Source organism: Sapajus apella, unplaced genomic scaffold (assembly GCF_009761245.1).
Source record: "Sapajus apella isolate SASKATOON/1434 unplaced genomic scaffold, GSC_monkey_1.0 scaffold18, whole genome shotgun sequence".
Lineage (NCBI taxonomy): Eukaryota > Metazoa > Chordata > Mammalia > Primates > Cebidae > Sapajus > Sapajus apella.
The window spans coordinates 27695663-27719043 of record NW_022436958.1 but is presented as its reverse complement, the minus strand read 5'-3'; the positions used below and the strand labels follow the sequence as shown (position 1 = coordinate 27719043).

Sequence of the window (23381 nt, the reverse complement as noted above, 5' to 3'; positions counted from 1 at the left end):
ATTGCAGATATCGAACTTGTGGCTAAATGCACTCTCATAAAGAAAATTGGAAGCCCGGATGGTTTGCCCTCATCAGGAACTTAATCTGCTGGCACCTTGACTTTAGACTTCCCAAGACTCTGGAACTGTGAGAAATAAACGCCTGTTGTTTAAGCCCCTCAGTCTATGACATTTGCTGTATAGCACCCCAAGCTAACTAATGTCCTTCACAGTGTTACTGTTTCTTCTAAAGAGATAATTTGTATTCTTGCTTTAATTAATTTTTAGGCATTTTATGGTTTGTATTGCTCCTATAAATAGTATCTTATTTTTAAGTCATATTTTATTGGATTATTGCTGAATTTAAAGAAATAGTTTTAAGTTTGTGGGTTGATTTTTAGTAGCAAATCTGCTAAACTTTTTATATTAATTTTTAAGGTAGATGTTCTTGTCTTGATAGTGTATTTATTCTATCAATTTTTATACTTCATTACCTTTTATTTAATTTTCATATTGGTCCAGACTACAAGAATATATTAATCATTAGAAATACTGTACATAAAGACAATAGGCATTTCTGTCTTACTCCTGACCCAGTGAATCTATCTACATTCTAGTTTCTCCATTGGTGCAGGTTTTGGTATATCCCATTTTGGCAGAGAGCCTCTAAGTTGACCCCCAATAATCCCTACCTTCCAGTATTTAGGCCATTGTGTATTCCTGTTGAGTGGGAAGTGAGCTGCTTTATTTACTTAGAATATGGAAGAAGTGATGGGATATCCACTTCTGAGTTTAAACTTTAAAAAGATGGTTGCATTTTTAGCAAATGAGTACACGCTTTCTTTTGCTCTGGGGGAAGTCAGCTATCACGTCATGAGGCAGCCCTGTAGACAGGCCCTCATGAGTGAGCTTGTAAGTAGATCTGAGGTCAGTCAAGGGTTAGGTGAATAAACTTGGAAGCAGTTCGTCTTAGGTGTTTCAACATCAGTGTGAGTGTGTTTAGAAATGGAACCTCCTGTAGTGGAAGTTTGAGATGCCTGCAATTCTGGCCAACATCTTGATGGCAGCCCTGTGAAAGAGTCTGATGCAGAACCACCCAGTTCATCTGCATTCACATTTCTGATTCATGGAAACTATGAAATAGTAAATGTTAGTTGTTTTAAATGCCAAGTTTGGGGTAATATGCAATAATTATATCTAACATATAAATTTACCAATTCTTTAACAAAAATTCTGACCTTCCTAGTTTGCTAAAGTTTTCTAAAATCACCACTTAAGAAAAATCATATTTTTTAGAAAAAGTAAAATATACTTAAATGCTTTGATGTTAAGACACTCTTGCATTTCTCTGCATCATCATGACATATTATAGTTAGCTATTATTTTCTTTATAAGTTTTACTTGCATGTTTGTAAGTGAAAGCACTCATAATTTCGCTAACTTGCATTATTTTATCATTACAGTATCCCCATAAATACGTGGGTTAGTTTTTGATCCCTTTTCATTTTCTTAAAAAGAAAAATGCTTATGAGACAAATAAATTATTCACTGAAAGTTTGGTTGAATTCACATATAAAGCCATGTAGACCTAGATATTTGAAGAAAGGAACATTCTGACTAAAATTTTTTATAATATTTAGTAGTGATTTATTTTGTCTTTTGTCAACTTTGGCATTTTATGTTTTCCTAAAAATATATGCATTTCACATGGATTTTCAAATTTTTAATGTAGTTATACTTACACTTTATTAAAATCTTTTTTGTGTCTTAATTATTTACTTTTTCTGTTCTGCATTGTGTTTATTTATATCTTTCCTCTTAGTTTCTTGATCAAGACTGCCAAATTCTCTCTTACTAATACTTTCAAAAAATAGTTCTGTTTGTCTCTCTATTTTATCAGTTTTATTTTATTTCTCTCTCTCTCTCGCTCTCTTTTTTTTTTTTTTTTTTTTTTTTCTTGAGAGGGAATCTCACCCTTTTGCCCAGGCTGGAGTGCAATGGTGCAATCTTGGCTCACTGCAATCTCCACATCCCAGGTTCAAGCAATTCTCCTGGGTCAGCCTCCCAATCCAAGTCTGGGATTACAGACGCCAGCCACGATGCCAGGCTAATTTTTGTATTTTTAGTAGAGACGGGGTTTCACCATGTTGACCAGGCTGAACTGGAACTCCTGACATCGACCCACCTTGGCCTCCCAAAGTTCTGGGATTACAGGCATGAGCCACTGCACCCAGCCCCTTATCTTTATTATTTCTTTCATTTGCTTCTTTAGGCATTGCTATTTTATAATCTCTTTCATCAAACATTTAGTTTGTTTATATTTCATTATCCTTATTTCCTGATACATGGATTTAAACTACGAATTTTCCTAAGTAGTACTTAAATTCTGTCCCACATATTTGAAATGCACTGCTTTTATTGTCATTATGTTATAAAATATTTCTTTATTACTCTTATCATTTTGAACCCAAGGATTAATAGTGTATAATTAATTTCTAAATGTATAAGAAATTAGAATTTTCTTTCTGTATTAATTTAAAAGTTTACTGCATTGTAGACAGAGAGCAAATGCATTATATTGACCTTTTAGATTTATTGCTGCTGCCTTCATGACTAGATATATGATCTATATTTTGTTCATGTTCTGTAATGCTCAAAATCAGTATGTATTCTTTGTGCACAGAGAGTTTTATATATATATATATATATATATATATATATATACTCAAGCATGTTGTTATTTTCAGATCTTTGATTTTTTTGCATATATTTTTGTCTGGTTGCTTTTACTGTATCTGGGAGTATCTTCAAATCTCATTGTATAGTATTTATTTTGTAGTTCTTTTAGTTACTTGATATAAAGTATACAGTTAACTTTACATATGTTAGAATGTTTGTAATGCTATGTATTCTTTTTGTTGTTCTTTGTTTAGACCTAGCATCATTTTCCTTTTCTTATATTGTTTTGCTGTAAGTTTCATTTTATCAGATATTAAGATAGCTACCAATATTTTTTGGTTATTATTTGTCTGGTACATTTTTTCCATCTTTATTATATTTAAACTTTTTGGTTAAGTATGGCTATGGATTTAGAGTGTTTTAAAACCTTTATTCAGACTTTTTGTATTGCTGAAAACTTTCAAATGAGCTGATATCTCTAAGTTTATATAAATGTTGTTCCGATAAAAAAGAAATGCATCCACTCAGCTCTGACATAAGTAAAAATACTCCATTTAGAAATGAAAAAAAAAAAAACAACTAATATTGCAGAGCTAGTTAATTACCTAGGTTTGCAGCTTCATACAGTAAATTATTCATATAATGTCTCAAATTTCACTTGGTTTCATACTGTGGAGGCTGAACTTGAATCTGGTGTTTTTCCCAGCTTTGTGAAAAGATGTGCAGATATAAGTAAGAACTTGGAGTTCCTTGAGCCACCTGCTTAGTCATGCTAGTGCAACTGTTAAAAATAAGGGCTCTATTAAAAATTCCCCAGTGAGCCATACCACAGAGTCCTACCAGCTGGTAGCTTTCCTGGCATATAACTATGGTTCAGTGCCAGTTGCATTGTGGCAGGGCATGAAAAGCAAGATTGAATCCTACAAGCCAGTAATTACATTCATGTGCTATGCTAGGTGACTGAGCTCTTTAAATGAAAAGGTTACAACTTGGAAGGAGACAGAAAAGAACCCTGAATAGAGTATTAAGACAAATATTTGGTAGATTCTTTTTTCTTCTAATGAATGGCTTTAATTGGATTTTTAACACGTGTATATAAAAAGAAGCAAATTATTCATATTTCAGCCTGCCAGTGTAAGCTAGAATAGATATGTTTGCATGTGAATTATGAGTTATATTTTTATTATTCCTCCTTTGTTTAAATACTTTTTAGACGTATTTTGATGTTTTTAGAGTATGATGTGTTGTTTTGAAACTACATTTTTGAATGCAACTTCTCCCTTGTGAATCAACAATAATAAGTTAAATCAGAAAATACTGTTTCTCTTTAAAGCTTGGCCATTCTGGGGCAAGTTACAGGCACTTATTTTGATGTTTTACTTTCAAGTTGTCTAAGCAAATTGGAAATAGTGCATTGAAGGCACTTTCACATGTGATATCTGTTAAATGTCATTTACAATTTATGTATTCTTATATGGAATTTTATTTTCTATCTTTGAAGACTGATAAATAAAATCTCTCCCCTGCTACTCATTTTTTTCCCTACTTGGCAAAGGGAATATTGTAGTATATCTTTTAATACTGTAGATAAACAAGGCTATTATTTTATTCAATTTCCATTGTATGTCTACATTTTCTAGGAGCCTCTTTCTTTACAATTACATTTAGTTTGTCAGTGAGATGTGTTTATTTTTAATTCAAGTAATTTCTTCTAAAAATAAAATGCCTCCTAACCCCCGCCCCTGAAGGTAAGTAGTAAATTGTACAATCTTACTTTTTTCATCTATGTGTGATGTATTTACGTTAAATATGCATGCCATATATTATATATGCATAGCTGAAAGCAAAACTGCCACAGTGTCAGAGAGGAATCATTTAAAGACTTTAATCCATAAAACATTTAAAACACTACAAAGAATTAACTAATCCTAATGCAAAGCAACACAAATATGCAGTTGGCACAGATTATTTTTTAAAGGTAAGTTTTAAATATATATGTGTGTGTGTGTGTATGTATATATTATTTTCTCTCAGCTGATCCATATGTCTCATAATAAGCACACAATGTACGAGAGGAAAAAGAGACTAAATATATACATGTATACATGGAATTTTTATGCTACTACAGTTGAATGTATTGGCTTCATCACTTTAATTTTCTTACACCCTTGCTAATTCTTTCAATACCTTTACTCAGCGTGGGTCAGTCTAAATATGATAAGATAGGGCATAAAAAGATTTTTTTAAATGGAAGAATTGCTCTGATCTGAGGTTCAGCTAATAAACCGGGATAAACCAGAGGCAGAGAGAGGATTGAAGATTTGAGTACATTTAATAAGAATGACCTCTCATATTTGTAAAGCTCTTAACAGATTTCACCCTCATCAGTAACCGCTGATACTGTAGATCTCAGAGAGAGCATTTTCAGTGGTAGAAACCTGGCTAATAGGAATTAAGAGATGAGTGAATGGGTAAAAAATCAAGGTAGGGAAAAGACTTTTCTTTTGAGATGTTTGCTATTAAAGGAACTATATGATGCTAAGATGACTGGAAGAATAAAAAAGGCACTTTGTTACATTATATTTTGATTCACTAGAATATATTTATGGGTAGAGAAGAAATGCATAAATGAGAAATCAACGTATAAATATCGAGCTAGAGGAGGAAAGGATCATGTTCTCCAACAGAGAGAGGGTAAAATGGGAAAAAGAATAAATGAATATGGAAAAACACTTTTTGTTTGGAATAAAAACACCAAGAATGTTAATTTTGTGAGATTCTGTAATTATAGTGGCAGCATTTCTCTTGACAAAGAGAAGATGGAAAAGAATTTAGAACCTGCTAGAGAAGTTTGTAACTGATGTTGTAGGACACAACATGGAAATTAAATAAGGGTTGCTGAAAAGAGCAGTTAAGTACTCAGCTGATATTGAAGTAAGTAGACACCACTTAGCGAATTTCACAGCAATGCCCCGCAGAGAGGGAGCAGGAGCTTAGATGGCATGTGGTATGATTTACCTAGGGTTGAAGAATATGTGAAACCTAAAGAATGTAAAAATTGTTATGTTAAAACAAACTATTAGAATTTCTATTTCATTTTGATTTTTAATCTTTGACAGGTAAAAGTTTTTAAGACTTAACCCCTGCAAACTGGCCACCCAGAGAAGGCATTGATGTCCTACAAAGTATCATGGAAACCAGCTGTGATCCAATGCTTTGGGCAACTGATTCTGGTCAGTGCCACGGCTGGCATCCCACCTCCACATCGTGCCAGGGAAGGAGCTGGTGCTTTATTAGCTATGAAGGTTGATATGTGCTTTCTATATAATGAAGTTTACATTACAAAGCTTGGATTCCAACTTCATCACCCCACCATTGAAGGGATCGCTGTATACTCATCTGTGAGGGCCGATAAACTATGTTTACAATAGCATACAACTTCAAGTGCATGGCTGTTCTTCCACCCGATGACCGTGTCAGGAAAGAGACTGGTTCGGCAAGAATAAGGTTGGAGTCAATATATGGCACGACGTATTATTATTGTAACCTGGCTCTTTATCATGACAGGGGAGGGTGGTTCTTCCCTGATTTTGTAGTTTAAAAGTTCCACAAAAACCCAGGGCTTCTGTGATCCTCACCAGAAGCCTGAGGTCTGTTCCTAAAAGATTTCTGTGCTCTAACACAGCATATGATGGGACAAAGAGGCCGGAGCACCTGCCATGGATCCTACCTCCTTAAGTTTGCCCCAGTGAATGTTGTCCTATCATTCTGGTATATGTGTGTGTGTTACTTGGCCATTTTCCAATAATCAAAAAAGGTCTGAAGACATCATCTCTAGCATGATGAATGGATCTTGGTGATTGGCTAACCAGAGATAAGGAGATAAACCAGGGCCAGGGGGAATTGATTAGTTTTTACAATAAGCTGGAGCCAATGTACAAGGGAAAACAGAAAATCAGCAAGTATAAAGTGGTGGGAGGAGCTTAAGGACAGGAGACTGTAGTCAGAGAGGAGAATTTCATGATTTGAAGTAATGCATGTAAGCAGTAGTGTATTATGTCCAGGTTTAAACCAATGACCCGGAAATAAGTAATGAGAAGGCAGTATGCTGGAAATCTGTTTTTAAAATTGTGTAAAATTTACTCTGTTAAAATTCTAAGAAGGATTTATTGTTCACAAAATTACTTATGGTATATATTTCTGGCATATATTTCTTTTTTGTATTTTTGTTTATTATTTCTGGACTCAATTTTTGATAGAATTCTAGTAAATGGGAAAATAGATGAGTTGATGGAACAAACCTAACACATAGTCTTCTAGAATTGAGGAAATTACAGTTCATCCACTGGACTTTGAAAAAATATTGGTTATTACAATGTTGAGTTTAATTTGTTTATTGAATTATCTAGAAAATATATTCAGGGAAGTTCATCAAGACTTCCTAACTTATGCTTGGGGCATAGACATTAGATACAATAGTGCTATTAGTAGAAAACTATCTTGAGTGAAGGTCTTTTTAAATTTTATTTATTTATTTTTTTTGAGACAGAGTTTCCGTCTGAGTGCAGTGACATGATCCTGGCTCACTGCAACCTCTGCCTCCTGGGTGCAAGCCATTCTCCTGCCTCAGCCTCCCAAGTAGATGGGACTACAGGCACTCGCCACCATGCCCAGCTAATTTTTGCATTTTTAGTAGAGATGGAATTTCACCATATTGGCCAGGCTGGTCTCAAACTCCTGTATTTGTGATCCAACCTCCTTGGCCTCCCAAAGTTCTGGGATTACAAGTGTGAGCCACCATGCTTGGCCAAGTTCTTTAGTGATATTGGTTTTAATTTAGCTAATAAACTTGAGGCAAAGTAAATAATATCACAAATATATTCTATGAAACTTGTTATTGAAGTATAAAATGTTGATATAGTAGACAGAATATTAATAACACTATTGTTGGCATTATTAATTATACGAATTGTCATAAAAGGCTCAATGAAAATCATTAAAAAATAAAAACATGTTAAATACCTGAAGAGAAGATAGGTATATTTAGGATTTCTATGGTTTGCTCATTGTAAATAAAAGTCAAATCAAACTGAGAATTTTCTCAATTCAGGACATTATGTTTAAAATTAGGTGCATCTTGAAATTGATGCTCCCCTTCATTTTAATAACATCCTTATTAACTTACACTATAATTCTAAATTTTTAGGATGCCTAGTTGGTTGTAGTGAAAATATCCTGTAAAATGTAATAATATTTTATATTTTATTTGTCACTTCAGTCTTACAGTGATGTTGAACTGTCTGTAGAAATTAGCAAATGGAGATGATAGGATTATGGCCATTATAAATATAAAGAAATAACACACTTTAACATTTACTCTCACTCTAAGACTTTAAACAGCAAATGGATACAGTCAAGTTGAAGATTTTTTTCTCTGAAATTGTTTAAGTAATTAGAAAACTGACCATCTAACTCACAAAATCAGCAAAAGAAAAAGGGAAATGTGAATCTTTACTTCTCTCCCTAGCTATGAATATCTCATGTGAATTTTTCTGGGTTGTCTGGTTTGCAGGTTGTTGTGCTGACAGAATTTAAAAGTTTTCTTCCAGATTGACTTAAATCAGAACAAAATATCGGGTTCGGGCAGTATAAGTTATAGTTTGTAACATTAGGCAAACATCAGAGAATTTAGCTGTGTTTTGGATTTGTTCACTTGTTACAGGTGCCTAAATTATGATAACTTATAGTTGATAATTGTCAAAAAGTTCGAAATTGCAATATTTTTACTCTTGTTGAGGAGGGAAAAATGAAGGATTTTTCATGTCTCTCAGATATATTGGCCTATTCTCCAAATGACAGGTTCCTGACTGATCAACTGTACCACCTGCTACTAAAGCTCAGTAATATTAGTCTCTGCTATGGTTTCATTCTCATCTCACACCTCTGAGATCTTGTGCTCAACCCCAGGCATCCCTTGTGTGTTTAAATCAGCTTAACAGCTCATACAGTGTGCTGATTTCCTTGTAGGCCTCTGTTTTCTCAAAAAGTGATCACCTTTTGCCAATGCCCTCAGGATTAAACAGGGCAGTCTGGTTTTCCTTTTCTGCATTGGCTATACCTTTGTAGTCAATAAAAGACTAACTAGAAAAGAATCAGCTGATGAGAGAATCAATCTTCTGGAAGCCTCCCCACAGTTTTCTCATCATTTTTGTGCCGTCTGTCATCTCAGATTGTAAAATGGAAACCAAAACTCAGTATGTGGGAAGACTTTTACTGCTCCTTGTTAACAAAAACAGTAAGACCAGGGGTTTTGATCTTATGAGTGTATAGGTAAACAGTAAGCTGTAAGTGCACACTCTTGAAGTGGCTTTTCTCTGTTTCTAATGGAGGTTTGCAAAGAATTATCAAAGTGGTATCAAAAAGGTCTCCTAACATACTGTAGTGTGGATATCCATTCTGAGGAGGTCAGGTTAAATCTGAAGGTCTTATAGACGATGATACTGGGGTACGTTGTGGTACAGCAAGCAATACAATCTGCTTCTCAATAATAGTCATAAAAATAGAGAAATGTAAGAAAGGATTTTTCCTGCATATTTATATCAGGTTATATTGCATTAATTTATTTCTGTAGCAATACATTTCTGTAGCAAGTGACATTTTGCCTCATTTAACTTTTATTTGAACAACTTTATCTCACATAATTTGCTTTATTGTAGAATATTCAAAAATATCTGTGAAATACATTCAGATTACTTTGGCAGATAAAGGTTATTTCTTCATATGCCCCATTGTATATATTTCCTCCAGCATCAGAGCATCTGAAAATAATTTTTGTCCTCCTTTTGCTTTATGATTTTAGATTGTTTGTATTTTGAAAGCACAATGAGAAAAGGGAATTTGAACTTGCTAACTGATCCTATTAAAATACAAAATATGGTTTGAAATTTGCTTTTTTTTTCTCCTGTTCAGTTCAGGCTTTCAGTCAGTTATAATGCTATCAGAGCTGTTTGGCTTCTCCCTCTGGTAATATATAACATACCTTTAATAAAAATAAAAATACATTTTTAGTATCTTTAAAGGTGCAAAATCTGTTGTAAATTCTTCTGAGATGCATCATATTATTGAATATAAAGAAGTAGGATGATTTCATTACTTCTATTAGATGTCATTGAAGTAGCCCAATGATTTAATTGTTACTGCTTACTAGAGCTGGGAGTATGGTTTGGTGAGAACAAGATTGGCATTTTTCTATTGTTTATTAATTTACTTGTTACTAGAAATTTGAATGTGTCAATATTATATTTTGCATTATGAAGATATTTAAAAATGTTTGGATCTGTATATGGATTTTAGGGAAACAACAATACTACTTGAAGGGGGAAAGGCATTTATTTCATTTTTCTAAATATCTGAAACTTATTTCAGTTTGAATCATATATGAAGTCTGGTACTAAAATGAAAAACTGGGTGATTGAATATTGTTAGTTCATCATTTTACTGCTCTTACCATTAACATTGGTTGACTATTCATAACGTTCTTACCATACTATTGACTGGTTGCTCATAAAGTATGTATTTTTTTTTTCTGGAAAAGATGTAATTTTGTAGTATTTTTAATAATGCAAAAAATCTGAGCTTAATCAAATAATCTGAAGCAGATTAGTCACAATATATATATACTTCCTATATTTTCAAGCTAGTTCTCTCAATATTTGATATTGCCTCTTTTTCTCATTGTAAATTGTCCTTTGCTGTTTCAGTTTAATATTTATTTAGTTTTCCATCCCCCCTCCAGTCACTTATTGTAGCTAAGCTTTCCTGAGGAAATAAGGCAGAACCCTTTTTCTTTCTCATAACCCATACACTAACATTATTTTTTGTGTTGTTTTTTCACAAAGAATCTAAATGCTATGATGGCAGGATCCTCACCTGTCATATCTTAATGGCATCTTCTATATCTGACACATAGAACGTACTTAATTAATAGCTATTGATTTAATAAAAGATGGAACTGATAGGGGATGCTTATATCTGAGAAGACAGAAATTCTTACATATCTTAATACCCAGGCTGTAAAAACTGTTATGGCATGTGCTACTATGGTGTACAAAATAGTATTACTGTTTTCAAGGTGTTTACCAAAAGCAGTTTTTGCATTAAGAGCAGGAAATATTACAAGGATTCTCTTCTGTATGTTATATATCTTTTCTCTACTCAAGGAAAGGCACTTTTATAAAAGACAAAGTTGGTGGTACTTCCCATGAAACCATTACTTGAAGATGCACGTTGTCATAACAGCAATGAGAGAAAAAGTGTGAGTAATCCAGTCAATGACATTATATTCAAGTTTTTATGTCCAGTATATTTTAACTTATTTTTTAACCAGTGTTTGTTTTGATGTTGTATACACAAACTGATGGTGATGCTATTCAAATAAATAATATATCATGTACTGTATAATGACATTTCTATCAATGATGAGCTGCATGTACAACAGTGGTGCCATAGCTTATAATATTATATTTTTATGGTGACTTATCTGTCTTTAGATACACAAATACTTGCCATTGTGCCACAATTGCCTGCAGTATTCAGTACAGTAACATGCTGTGCAGATTTGTAGCCTGGGAACAACAAGCCATATACCATAAAACTGAGGTGTGTAGTGGGCTCTACCATCTAGGTTTCTGTAAGTACACCCTATGATGTTGGCACAAATAAATTGCCTAATGACACCTTTCTCAGAACACATCCCAGTGACATATGACTGTACTTAACTGAACTCTAGTTAGGACATTAGTTGTTATTCACATTGGCATCTTGTAAATATTAGGCTTCTCTCAGTATTGCAGTCAATGTAGATGGAATAGGGCATAGAATCAAGCATTCTAGACAAGGGAAAAATAGCAAGCCTACTGTAAAATTACATATATATATATATATAACAAGGAATGTATATGTTCTATGCAAAAAGTGTCCTTTTTAATCGTCTATCTAAGTGATATCTATCTTACTTAAATACATGTATACGTAATAAAGTCATTGAAACATTTGCATGCTTAATTATTTTGGTGCCAATTTCAGAAAAAAAAATTACTGTAATATTCCACATCATTCTCTGGTTTAACGTGACCTGTGCTTTTGTTTTCCAGTTACATACAGTTTTCATGTCTAATGCTCTTCTCTTCATTTTTTTCATCTTCTGGCAAGTGTAAATTTATTGTACTATTTAAAGTACTGTGCCCATCCAATATAATCCAGCCTTCTATCCTACATAGAATCTTTGATAAGAATTCAGTATTCAAAATTCTGTTACTTCCTTTTACTATTGCTGTGGTAAACTCATTAGACATCAGTAGTTTGCCTGAAATAGGAAACCCGAAGTACAAGGTACAAGTTAATAAAGAAAGCATACATAGTAATAGAGGCATCAGTGATATCTGATCATGAGTAACTCCTAATTATGTTATTGACATAATCATAATTTCTATAATTAATTACAATAATTTATTGCTGCATGAATGAAATAGTAACATAAAATATTCACCTTTCACCCTGTTTCAGAATAAGAATTTAAAGCCATATGTGACGATCCTACAATGAAACATAAAAAAACTTTTAAAGTTGAGCGAATTGAGGCAGAGAAAAAAATTAGATATAGAAAAAAACATTAATTATGTGGAGAAATTTGGTACACAAAATGCAGGACAACTTTGCTGCCCTAGTAGAGATGGGTCACACGTTGGCTTTAAGCTTCCAAGTAGCCTATATGAAAAAAAATTATAAGTTACATAATTCATAATATCCATCATATAAAAATAATCGAGTTGCCTTGGCAACACAGAGATACTGCTAACAAAGGTAAAGTGGGTCTTCACTGAGCAGGCATTGTCTAACTTAGGGAATATTGTCCAAAGGGAATAGAGTAACCAATTTCATATGGCTATTTCTTACGATATTCCTCAGTAGAGGTTGATGACATCTTAGCAAATTATCATTTATAGAAAGCTATTTTACAATTATGTTTACGTTAGCCAATACTCTTACAGAGAGTGGAATTATGCAGGATCCTTGTCAATTACACTCAAAATTAAGAAAAGGGGTAAAAAGAAAGAAATGCTTTTTTCCTCCATGTAGATGCAAACACACTGGAGTTGGGTCTTAACCTGAGGTTCAGGAACTAAGAGACCTATGCGTAGAATCCAAGGGATCACAAACATGGTGGGAACAATTACACCTTAATTTTCACTTACTCCTAATTGAAAATTAGCATTTCTTTCAAGTATGGATGTAGGTAAAATTCATTGTAATCTTAGCTGGACCTGGGCCTTTTCTATCTATAGAAATAACTGACATTTTAATATCACATTGTATTTGAGGATGCATTAAATATTGTTCATGTTCATCCTTATTGAGATATTCAGTAGTTATTAGACTAACCACTGAATCTTGATATTTAATGTATTAATAATAAAGCATCTATAATGCTATAATATGAATTTGTTCTTTTAATATTTTGGTTAACTATGTTTTAACATAAGTTGTTTTTCTTTGTAGGCATATTTTGAATAATAATATGTTATCAAATAACTTATTCATAAACTTTGGAGTGTAGCCACAAGACCTACGGTCCAAGATGATTGGGAGGCAGACCACAAGACACCTTCTGCCAGCCTTACCACTAAACTATTACAGGGTGTATTTATTTTCTAATGCCACAGTAACAAAGTACCACACAAATTGGGTGGTTTTCAAAGACAAAAATTTCTTGTCTCACAGTTCTGGAGGTTAGAAGTCCAAAATCAGGGTGCTGAGAGGGCCATACTCCCTCCAAAATTTCTGAGGAAGTACCATTTTTTGCCTTTTATAGCTTCTGGTAACTTCTAGGCATTTCTCATCTTGTAGAAGTATTACTCCAAAACATGCCTTCCTCTCACATACTTACGTGGCATTTTCTCTGTGTGCCTGTGTCTTTAAATGGTCTCCTCTCTTTGTATAGGGACAATAGCTATATGGGATTGAGGGCCCACTCTACTCCAGTATGACCACTTCTTAACCAACTAATCTGCAATGACATTATTTCCAAGTCAGATCACATTCACTGGTATGCAGGTTTAAACTTCAATATATGTTTGTTGGGAGACACAATTCAACCCCATACACTTGAGAAAGATGTCATTTCCATATCTAAGTCATTCTATTTTGTGGCCTCTGTTTCATGAACTCAGCCTATACCCAAACAGACATATTTTGCAACCAAAATTAAGATGAACTCGATGTAAGCTACAGAACTCTTGTGAGGTACTGATTGCCGAAGTAAAAAACTACCTATAGTATTTTTCAGTCTATGATCACTGTGTTCTCTGGTCAACTGACAAAATAATTCCTCTAGTGCAATCCAGCCTACATCCTGTTTTTGTTAATAAAATTGTATTGGAGCGTAATCACATTCATTCATGTAATTATTGTCTGTAACTGCTTTCACATTACAATGGCAAAATTGTGTAGCTGCAATAGAGATTGTATAGCCCACAAAGTCAAACACGTAAGTATCTGACTCTTTGCAAAAAATGCTTGCTGACCCCCTCCCTAGGACACAAGAGAGGTAGATGATCAAGAGGTTTGTCTTATTTTGCCATGTGTTCTTAGTACTATAAGGTTGTAGGAATCTTATTAAATAAGAACTCGAAGAACAAACCAGATAAGAGAACATGAACTAGACCTTAAACTGAGCCTACAAATTGCTCAAAACACATTTCTAGTTACAGGACACATTTACCTGTCATTGAGATCAATTTTCTAAGGATAATAATAGGAAGAAAGTACAGTTTCCAATTTCAAATTTCCTTAATAATAAGAAAGCAATAATAAATTAAAACTCACTTGTAATAGGGAAAAAATGATTATTTTGAATCAAGAGAGTGAAATTCTAACAAGAACAATCATTGGTATAATTGTATGATATTTCTCACTTCCACTAGCATTATTAATGGGACTACCATTTGACCTGACAATGAGAACAGCTTCCCTTGTGGCATTTTGGCAGTTCTATTTCTGTTCTTTGAGAAATAAGGAACAGACAAAGGATAAAAGTCCTTGCTCAAGCTGCTGAAACAATAACATAATGTGGAAAATTTCCAGTTACTCCAGAGCTCAAAGGACCCCATTTTTATGGCTTCTTGAGAGCTTGAAGCTTGATGGACACTCACAGAAAAGACCTTAGTTTCCTTGAAATCAGCAGTCAATATGGGGGAATATCACTGCCTGTGGGGTCCTATAGACAAAGGAGTATAGCAAGGAAATTTCCTTTGGAAAGAAAAATCATGTGAAGCAATAACAAAAGACCACAGACTAGTACTGATTATTAGATATTTAGGGTGTTTTGCTGCACGAATAGGAACTTTGCCAATATAGGCTCAGCTAAGTTACTATAAGCACAAGGATCCTACTGTCATGGCCATGCACCTCCTGAATCATACACCTCCTGTTAAAAGAATTCTACTATAGAACGTCTTGCTGATTCTTTAATGAATAGTTTTTAACATGCCTGGGAGGAAAACAGAAATGACAGTATAGTTGACACAGGTTCAAGAATAGGATTAGGACGCCAAGGATTGCACTAATGCCAGAACTTGGCAGATCTTAAAAAAATGCTAGCAAACCTAAGTCCAAAATCATGACAGACATTTTAAATGGGGAGACATTCTCCTGAAGCTACCCTGTTATTGCCTGAATTATGGTATCTCTTGATCTAACCTATAATGAACTATTACTTTGTAAGGAAAGTTTTCTTTCACCATTGTCTTTTCATTTCCTCCCATTTCCATCCGCTTCTTCTCCTCTTCCGACTTGTTATGCTGTTTGAATGCTTTTGTCTGCAGGGAGATGTGATAAAATACTACTACACACCAAATGTGTGAAGAGGTGAAAAAGTATAACAAAGGCTTCGTTAGATGTTTTTCTAAACTCTATAGTAAAGAAAGTAAATTTTAAATGAGAGTGGAATAACATTTAGCACGGATACTTGAAGAACAGCATATATCACTCTGAATAACTTATACAAAGAAGTCACAGGCCAAATTTGAAAGTTTAGGAAGCCTCTTTACAAAGGCAGACCAAACATACAGTGTACACACCTGGAGCCTGAAAATAGAATCCATAAGAGGAAGGAGAGTGAGCTAAGCCAAAGGAATAAACAAACGTTGGAGAAAGAAAAGTACAAGGGTTTTGAGAAACTGATGAGTAGGACATTAAAGAATATAAAAAGACTTGATGGGGAAACACAATTTTGAAAAGAAAAGTAGAAATCAGACTATAAAAGAATTCAAATGCTTATTTAATATAATTAAGCAAACATTAATTGTGCCCTGTTGAAAATGCTCTTGGAGCAATTCTGCATAAGACACAGCCTGGTGGTAGAGAGAGGCAAATAAATAATATTTCAAATCAAAATGGTAGGAGTTAAGACAGAAGTGTGCTCAGACTATGTACGGTGATACAGAGAGTAGATACTTTAAAGAAAAGTTCTTGGCCAGGTGTGGTGGCTCATGTCTGTAATCCTAACACTTTGGGGGACAAAGGCAGGTGGAATTCTTGAGCTCAAAAGTTCAAGAATAGCTTGAGCAACATGGCAAAACCCCTATATCTGCAAAAACATGCAAAAATTAGCAGGGCGTTGTGGCATATGACTATAGTCACAGCTACTCAGGAGGTTGAGGTGATAGGAGCACTGAGCTAGTCCAGGGAGGTTGAGGCTGCAGTGAGCCATGACTGTGCCACTGTGCTCCAGCCTGGGGGACAGAACAAGACCTTGTGTCAAAAAAGAAAGAGAGAGAGAAAGGAAGGGAGGGAGGAAGGGAGAGAGAAAGGAAGGAAAGAGGGAAGGGAGGGAGGGAAGGAAAAGTTCTTGGAATCAATAATGCCTTGGACAAGTTCTAGAAGCTGTATGTAAGCCACCTGTTTTAGAAAGCTGGAAATAGCCTTTTCAGTAGAAAGGCCATAATGAAAAATAAAAAGAACGAGGTGACAGAAGCATCAACAATCTGGTACTACTAGGGCAATAAGGAGTGAAATCAGGTTAGAAATTCAAGAAAGGTATACATGATCTGCACATGTGCCCTAGAACTTAAAGTATAATAAAATAAATAAGAAATTCTAGAAAGGGCTACGTCTTTGAGTCCTTGCATGGCTAGTTAAGAAATAGGTCTATCCTTTTTATCCTAAGTAGGCCATAGACAATAAAGTGCTACTAGGTGTTTTAGAGTGATGGTCACATACTAGGTCATTCTGATTATAGAGTGGATAATAATTTAAAGGCAGCAGAACTACAAACACATAGAAAAATCTGAAGGCTCTGGCATTGTAGATGGGAAACAGAAGGGATAATTGACCAGATTAGTGGTTCTAAGTCTTGGAAATTCAACAAGAGTGTAGATTTTGTGTCTGAGAGATTTATGGCACCATGAATAAGGAAAATGAAGTAGAGGAGTTTTTTAAATTTTAGAACATAATGAGAAATTCACGTTTTGACTCAGAGACACTGAGTATATGGTGCTTATAAATATTTATATTATCATTATTATTCCCTTATTTGTGTATAAAATATTGATCTGATATACAGAATACCTCAAGTTTAAAGCGACAGGACAATCAGTGAAAATGTTGAATATGCAATTGGAAATTCAGCTAGAGCATCTAGCAGACTGGTCATTAGACATAGGTCTTAGGATCATATCCCATACAAATTTCTGTATGAAAAGGAATATTTAGAGTTTAGATTTCCTTCAGGTATGGTAGAAAAGACCATTTCAAGGTAGCAATTATGTCAATATACTGAGAATTGTATTACAATTTTGTCTAATAGACTTGCTTTGGAAAACAGCAACAGAAATCAGAAATGTTGTCTACCTGTTTTCCATGAAAATTTTAGGCTTCCCTCCCATGCAGTAATTTCCATCATTTCATTATTAGGAAGCCCACTTTCACTCTCCTTTCTCAATAATACCTTGATTGTGATCATGCAAGCAACTACTTTCCAGTAGTCTTGGAAAATTATGAAGAAATTTGGATGCCAGAGACTCTTTTCTTACTGCTAAATGGCTATTACTTAGCTCTCTCCCCATGGCCAAGAATACCTGTAGTGAATTTTTAGCCAATAAGTGGTTTTTGAGTAAATGTATTAATTTATGAGTTAGTGTTTCCTTAACAGTACAGAATTTAACAAAAATATTTCTAATCATTTATAGACATTTGACTACTTTATTTAATGCTTTCTGTATCTTGGATCTGACCGTTCTTTCTGGGTAAACCAATGTCTCAAATAACTGAAGCTAATCTCTCAAACCACTTTATTTTATCCACTTTTGATAAACATCTTTTCAAAATTGCATTACGTACTATAGATAAGAGTATAAGCTTGAATTAATTTAACCATTTCACTATGACTCAAGTCCATTATAATAAGCATTAATCATTGTACTTTACAGCAAAACAATACAGACCTTAGGGACCATTGAGTTAGGCAGAACAGGTTGTGTTTAATATCTAATGGACCAAAATTGCTGTATTTTTCTGGTTGGTCTTCTATTCTCTACTGCTCTTCTTCTGTCACCTGTCATTTTTAGTTGCTAGGGAAACCAGACAACCACATTTGTTAAAACAGTAAACTTAATTTTAGACATGTAACACCTGAATCCGTGCATTTGTTACATGGATTTTCCCAGGTAATTGATTTCATGGAACGCTGCCAGTTGACATAGCCCTCTTTCCTAGCACTCTTGGAAATATCTAAAATGAGAAATACTTTTATTTGGAAATATTATCTAATTAATATAAATTCATAACTCACATATAAAATACTGTTGTGGTTTGGAATAGACACTGAGAATTTTTGTATAATTCTCCCCTCTCTCATAAACATCGACAATGCATTGCTTTACTAGAATGATGTAGAAGACTGTGTGAGTGTGCACACGTGTGTGTGTGTGTGTGTGTGTGTGTGTGTGTGTGTAAAAATGTCCCTGCTTTGGAATTCAGAATATTTATCCTAACTCCACGGTACTTTATATTCCTCTCAGATTCATAGCTGAGATATTTTCCTTAGGATGAACTCCTAAATAATTTCCCAGGGTTAATTTTTGAGATAGAAGACATAGCATACTCAACAACAGTCTTTCTGCTGTCTTCAATTAAATGACCATTTTCCCCATCTGCCCTAGCATAACCTTCCTTCCATTTACTTTGGCATGCCTGAATCTGCAAACCACATGATATCAAAGCAGTTTTTATCTCTTCAACTGCCAGTTTTGAGGCTGCCAATAATCTAGTTGCTGCTTGATCCAACTTTCCAGTCTCAGTCTTCATCTTACTTGACTCATCCACAGGATGTGGCCAAGTTGACCACTCTTTTCTCTTGGAAAAAAGCTCCTTCTCTTGGTTTTTGGAACCTCATCCTGTTTCGATTTTCTTCCTATTCGTTGGACTGTTCCCACTAACTCCCCTTTGTTGGTTCTACAACCTCTTCAAAATTTTGAAATGTTGGAATATCTCAACATTCTTACATTGAACCTCTTCTCTGTTTATATTGATTCCTTGGGTGACTTTATGCACCTGTAAATTTAAAAATTATTTCTATGCTGATAAGTATTTGTATCTCAAACAGTGCTTCTAATATGGAACATCAATGGCATACTTATTGACTCTGCTTGGATGTCTAAAATGGACCTCTAAATTTAATAGATTTCAAAACAAATGCCTGGTTTTCTCTTATAAAATGGCCTCTGTTTTTCTCATCTCAAAATATAATAACTCTATTCTACTTGCTGTGGCCTAAAATGTTGGGAAAAAATAGTTATCACTCTCTTTCTCTTAAATTCCACAATGAATTCTTCAGTAAATCTTGTGAGTGTTACCTTAGAAATATATGCAGCATCTGTTACGGTTTGGCTGTGTCCCCACCCAAATCTCATCTTGATTTCCCATGTGTTGTTGGAGGGACCTGGTAGCAGGTAATTGAATCATGGGGCCAAGTCTTTCCTGTGCTGTTCTCATGATAGTGAATAAGTCTTACAAGATCTGATAGTTTTAAAAAGGGGGAGTTCTCTCTTTGCCTGCTGCCATCCAAGTAAGATGTGACTTGCTCCTCCTTGCCTTCTACCATGATTGTGAAGCTTCCCTAATCACGTGGAACTGTGAATCCATTAAACCTCTTTCTTTTGTAAATTTCCCAGTCTTGAGTATGTCTTTATCAGCATCATGAAAATGGACTAATACAGTAAAAATTGGTACCAGTAGAGTGTAGCACTGTTGAAAAGATACCCCAAAATGTGGTAGTGACTGGGTAACAGGCAGAGGTTGGAATGGTTTGGAGGGCTCAGAAGACGCTAGGAAAATGTGGTAAAGTTTGAAGCTTCCTAGAGACTTGTGAATGGCTTTGACAAAAATGCTGATAGTGATATGAATAAGATCCAGGCTGTGGTGGTCTCAGATGGAAATGAGGAACCTCTTGGGAACTGGAGCAAAGGTAGCTCTTGCTAAGTTTTAGCAAAGAGACTGGTGGCATTTTTACCCTGCCCTAGAGATTAGTAAAACTTTGAAGTTGAGAGAGATAATTTAGGGTATCTGGCAGAAGAAATTTCTAAGCAGAAAGCCATTCAAGAGGTGACTTGGGTGTTGTTAAAAGCATTCGTTTTAAAAGGGAGACAGAGCATAAAAGTTAGGAAAATTTGCAGCCTGACGATGCAGTAGAAAAGAAAAACCCATTTTCTGAGGAAAAGTTCAAGCCAGCTGCAGAAATTTGCAAAATAACAAGTAGCAGAATGTTAATCCCCAAGGCAATGGGGAAAATGTCTCCAGGGCATGTCAGAGGTTTTCATGGCAGCCCCTACCATCACAGACCCAGAAGCCTAGGAGAAAAAGATGGTTTTGTGGGCCGGACACAGGGTCCCCATGCCGTGTGCAGCCTACTGGACTTGGTGCCCCACATCTCAGCCACTCCAACCATTGCTAAAAAGGGCCAAGGCAAAGCTCAGTTCATAGCTTCAGAGGGTGCAAGCCCCTAACCTTGGCAGCTTCCATGTGGTATTGGGCCTGTGGGAGCATGCAAGTCAAGAACTGAGGTTTGGGAACCTCCACCTAGATTTCAGAGGATGTATGAAAATGCCTGGATGTCCAGGTAGAAGTTTGCTGCAGCAGCAGGGTCCTCATGAAGAAACTCTGCTAGGGCAGTGAAGAAGGGAAATGTGGGGTCAGAGCCCACACAAAGAGTTTCTACTGGGGCACTGCCTAGTGGAGTTGTGAGAAGGCGGCCACCATCATCCACACCCCAGAATGGTAGATCTACTGACAGTCTAGCAACATGCACGTGGAAAACCCACAGACACTCAACACTAGCCTGTGAAAGCAGCCAGGAAGGAAGCTGTAACCTGTAAACTCGGAGGGGCAGAGCTGCCAAGACAATAGGAACCCACGTCCTGCATCAGCATGACCCAGCTGTGAGACATAGAGTCAAAGGGGATCATTTTGGAGATTTAAATTTTGACTGCCCTGCTGGATTTCAGATTTGCATGGAGCCTGTAGCCCCTTTGTTTTGGCCAATTTCTCTCATTTGGAATGGCTATATTTACCCAATGCCTATAACCCATTATATCCAGGAAGTAACAAACTTGCCTTTGGTTTTACAAACTTACAGGTGGAAGAAACTTGCCTTGTCTCAAATGAGACTGGATTGTGGACTTTAGAGTTAATGCTGAAATGAGTTAAAACTTTAGGGGAATGTTGTGAAGGCATAATTGGTGTTAAAATGTGAGGACATGAGATTTGGGAAGGGCAGAGGTGGAATGACATGGTTTGGCTGTACCCTCCACCCAAATCTCATCTTAAATTCCCACGTGTTGTGGGAGGAACCTGGTGAGAAGTAATTGAATCATGGGGGCAGGCCTTTCGGGTCTTGTTCCTGTGACAGTGAAGAAGTCTCATGAGATCTGATGGTTTTAAAAAAGGGAAGCTCCCTTTTTGCCTGCTGTCATCTATGTCAGATGTGACTTGCTCCTCCTTGCCTTCTGCCATGATTGTGAGGCTTCCCCTGCAATGTGGAACTGTGAGTTCATTAAACCTCTTTCTTTTGTAAATTGCCCTGTCTTGGATATGTCTTCATCAGCCACATGTAAGCAGACTAATATAGCATCTTACCAGATACCTGCTGCTCAAGTCCTTGCCACTCTGGTCCAAACTGCTGTACCTCTTACTTAGACCACAGCGATAGCTTCTTATAATATCTTCATCACCTTCAAAAGTCCAATTTCCTCCTAGGTGCCAGAGTGATCTTAAGTGAAAAAAAAAAAACAAAAAACTTCAGATAATTTACAAGCACTTCTTTTTTCACCCTCCAATGTCTTTCTGCTGAGTTGGAAAAAAAAGTTAAAAACCCTTGGCATGTCCCATAAAGCACTGTGCAATCTGGACATCTAATTCCTCTGTAATCTCATCTTCTACCAAGTGTCTGTCTCCTACTTGGATGCAACCACACTGGCCTCTTACTGTTCCTCAGAAATACCAAGTACAGCTTTTATGTTTGCTGCTCTCTCTTCTACCACATCGTCTGTTTCCTTATAGACTCATATCTTGCTTCCTCACTACCTTAAGCTCAAATATTATAAAAGTAGGCCTTCCTCATCATCCTTTTTAAAGAATACCAGATTGTTTTTTATTTATCACTGTCAGCTTCTGACATTCATGTTACCTTGTTTATTTTGTATCCATCAGTCTATATACATCCCTCTTCCAAGTAGAATGTAAGACCCTTGAGACGAAGAACTTCATTTGTTTTCTTTACTGTTGCATTCTCAGTACCTGGAATAGTGCTAGCGTAATGTACGATACAAACCTCTGGGACAAATGCATGGCGAATAATGAACTTGATCTCCCTCTATTCTACTGGCTTCTTTCTGATAAATGTTTTTCCGTAATCTACCCACAGACTCTTTTGGATTTGTACAATTTACCCTTTACTGTTTACTTAAGTCAAACATGTACACTAAATCAATTTGTTCTGTCCTGAGAATAATTCCATGCCTCACCTATAGTACAAGATCTTTGTGACAACTACTTTCTCTGATGCTCAAGAGGCTTTTATTGCCTTATTGGGGACTTTTGGTTTTGTCGAAGCTGGTTATGGTTATCTGAAGTCTGATTTTCAGTTAAGACTGGAATTACTCTATGGATTTTATTGTTTAAAATACTAGAAGTTTTAGCTTAAAGACATATTCAGGAAATTACGCTTGATGCATGTTGGAATTTTATCCAGCTACTGGGCACGATTGAGCCAAATACAAGCAACTTAACTCTTCTTTCTTTTATGTTAATAGTGTGTTTACATAAAACTTAGTGAAGTGACATTGAAATATATTAGAGATAAATGTAAGTGAATGTAAATAGCATAATGGGTGCAAATATGTCTCATCAAAGATCACACTGGAAAGATGAAGGATAGTGGAGAGAGCAGAAATTTCTGAAGCAGAAGAAATTAAAAGTAAAGTTGAAACTGACATTCATTTTTATGTTGATGAATGGTGAACAATATATAAATTGAACTAAATAAAATAAATGCAATAAATACATAGTATTGTAATACCAGTTCTAATACATCATAGTTATAGCACTGACTCAATATATTAAAGTCTCTCTGCTATAAAGATTTTCAGAGTCTGGCTTACATGCACATTAAA

At 35.3% G+C, this 23381-nt stretch overlaps 1 long non-coding RNA gene across 1 annotated transcript; it reads left to right on the top strand.

The window, feature by feature from the left end:
- The first annotated feature begins 9736 nt into the window (after positions 1-9736).
- LOC116556953 lies at positions 9737-19730 on the top strand. Its single transcript, XR_004271279.1, has 4 exons — positions 9737-9748; positions 10102-10105; positions 12389-12392; positions 19586-19730. It is a non-coding gene; the product is annotated as an uncharacterized LOC116556953 (long non-coding RNA).
- Positions 19731-23381: the final 3651 nt, after the last annotated feature.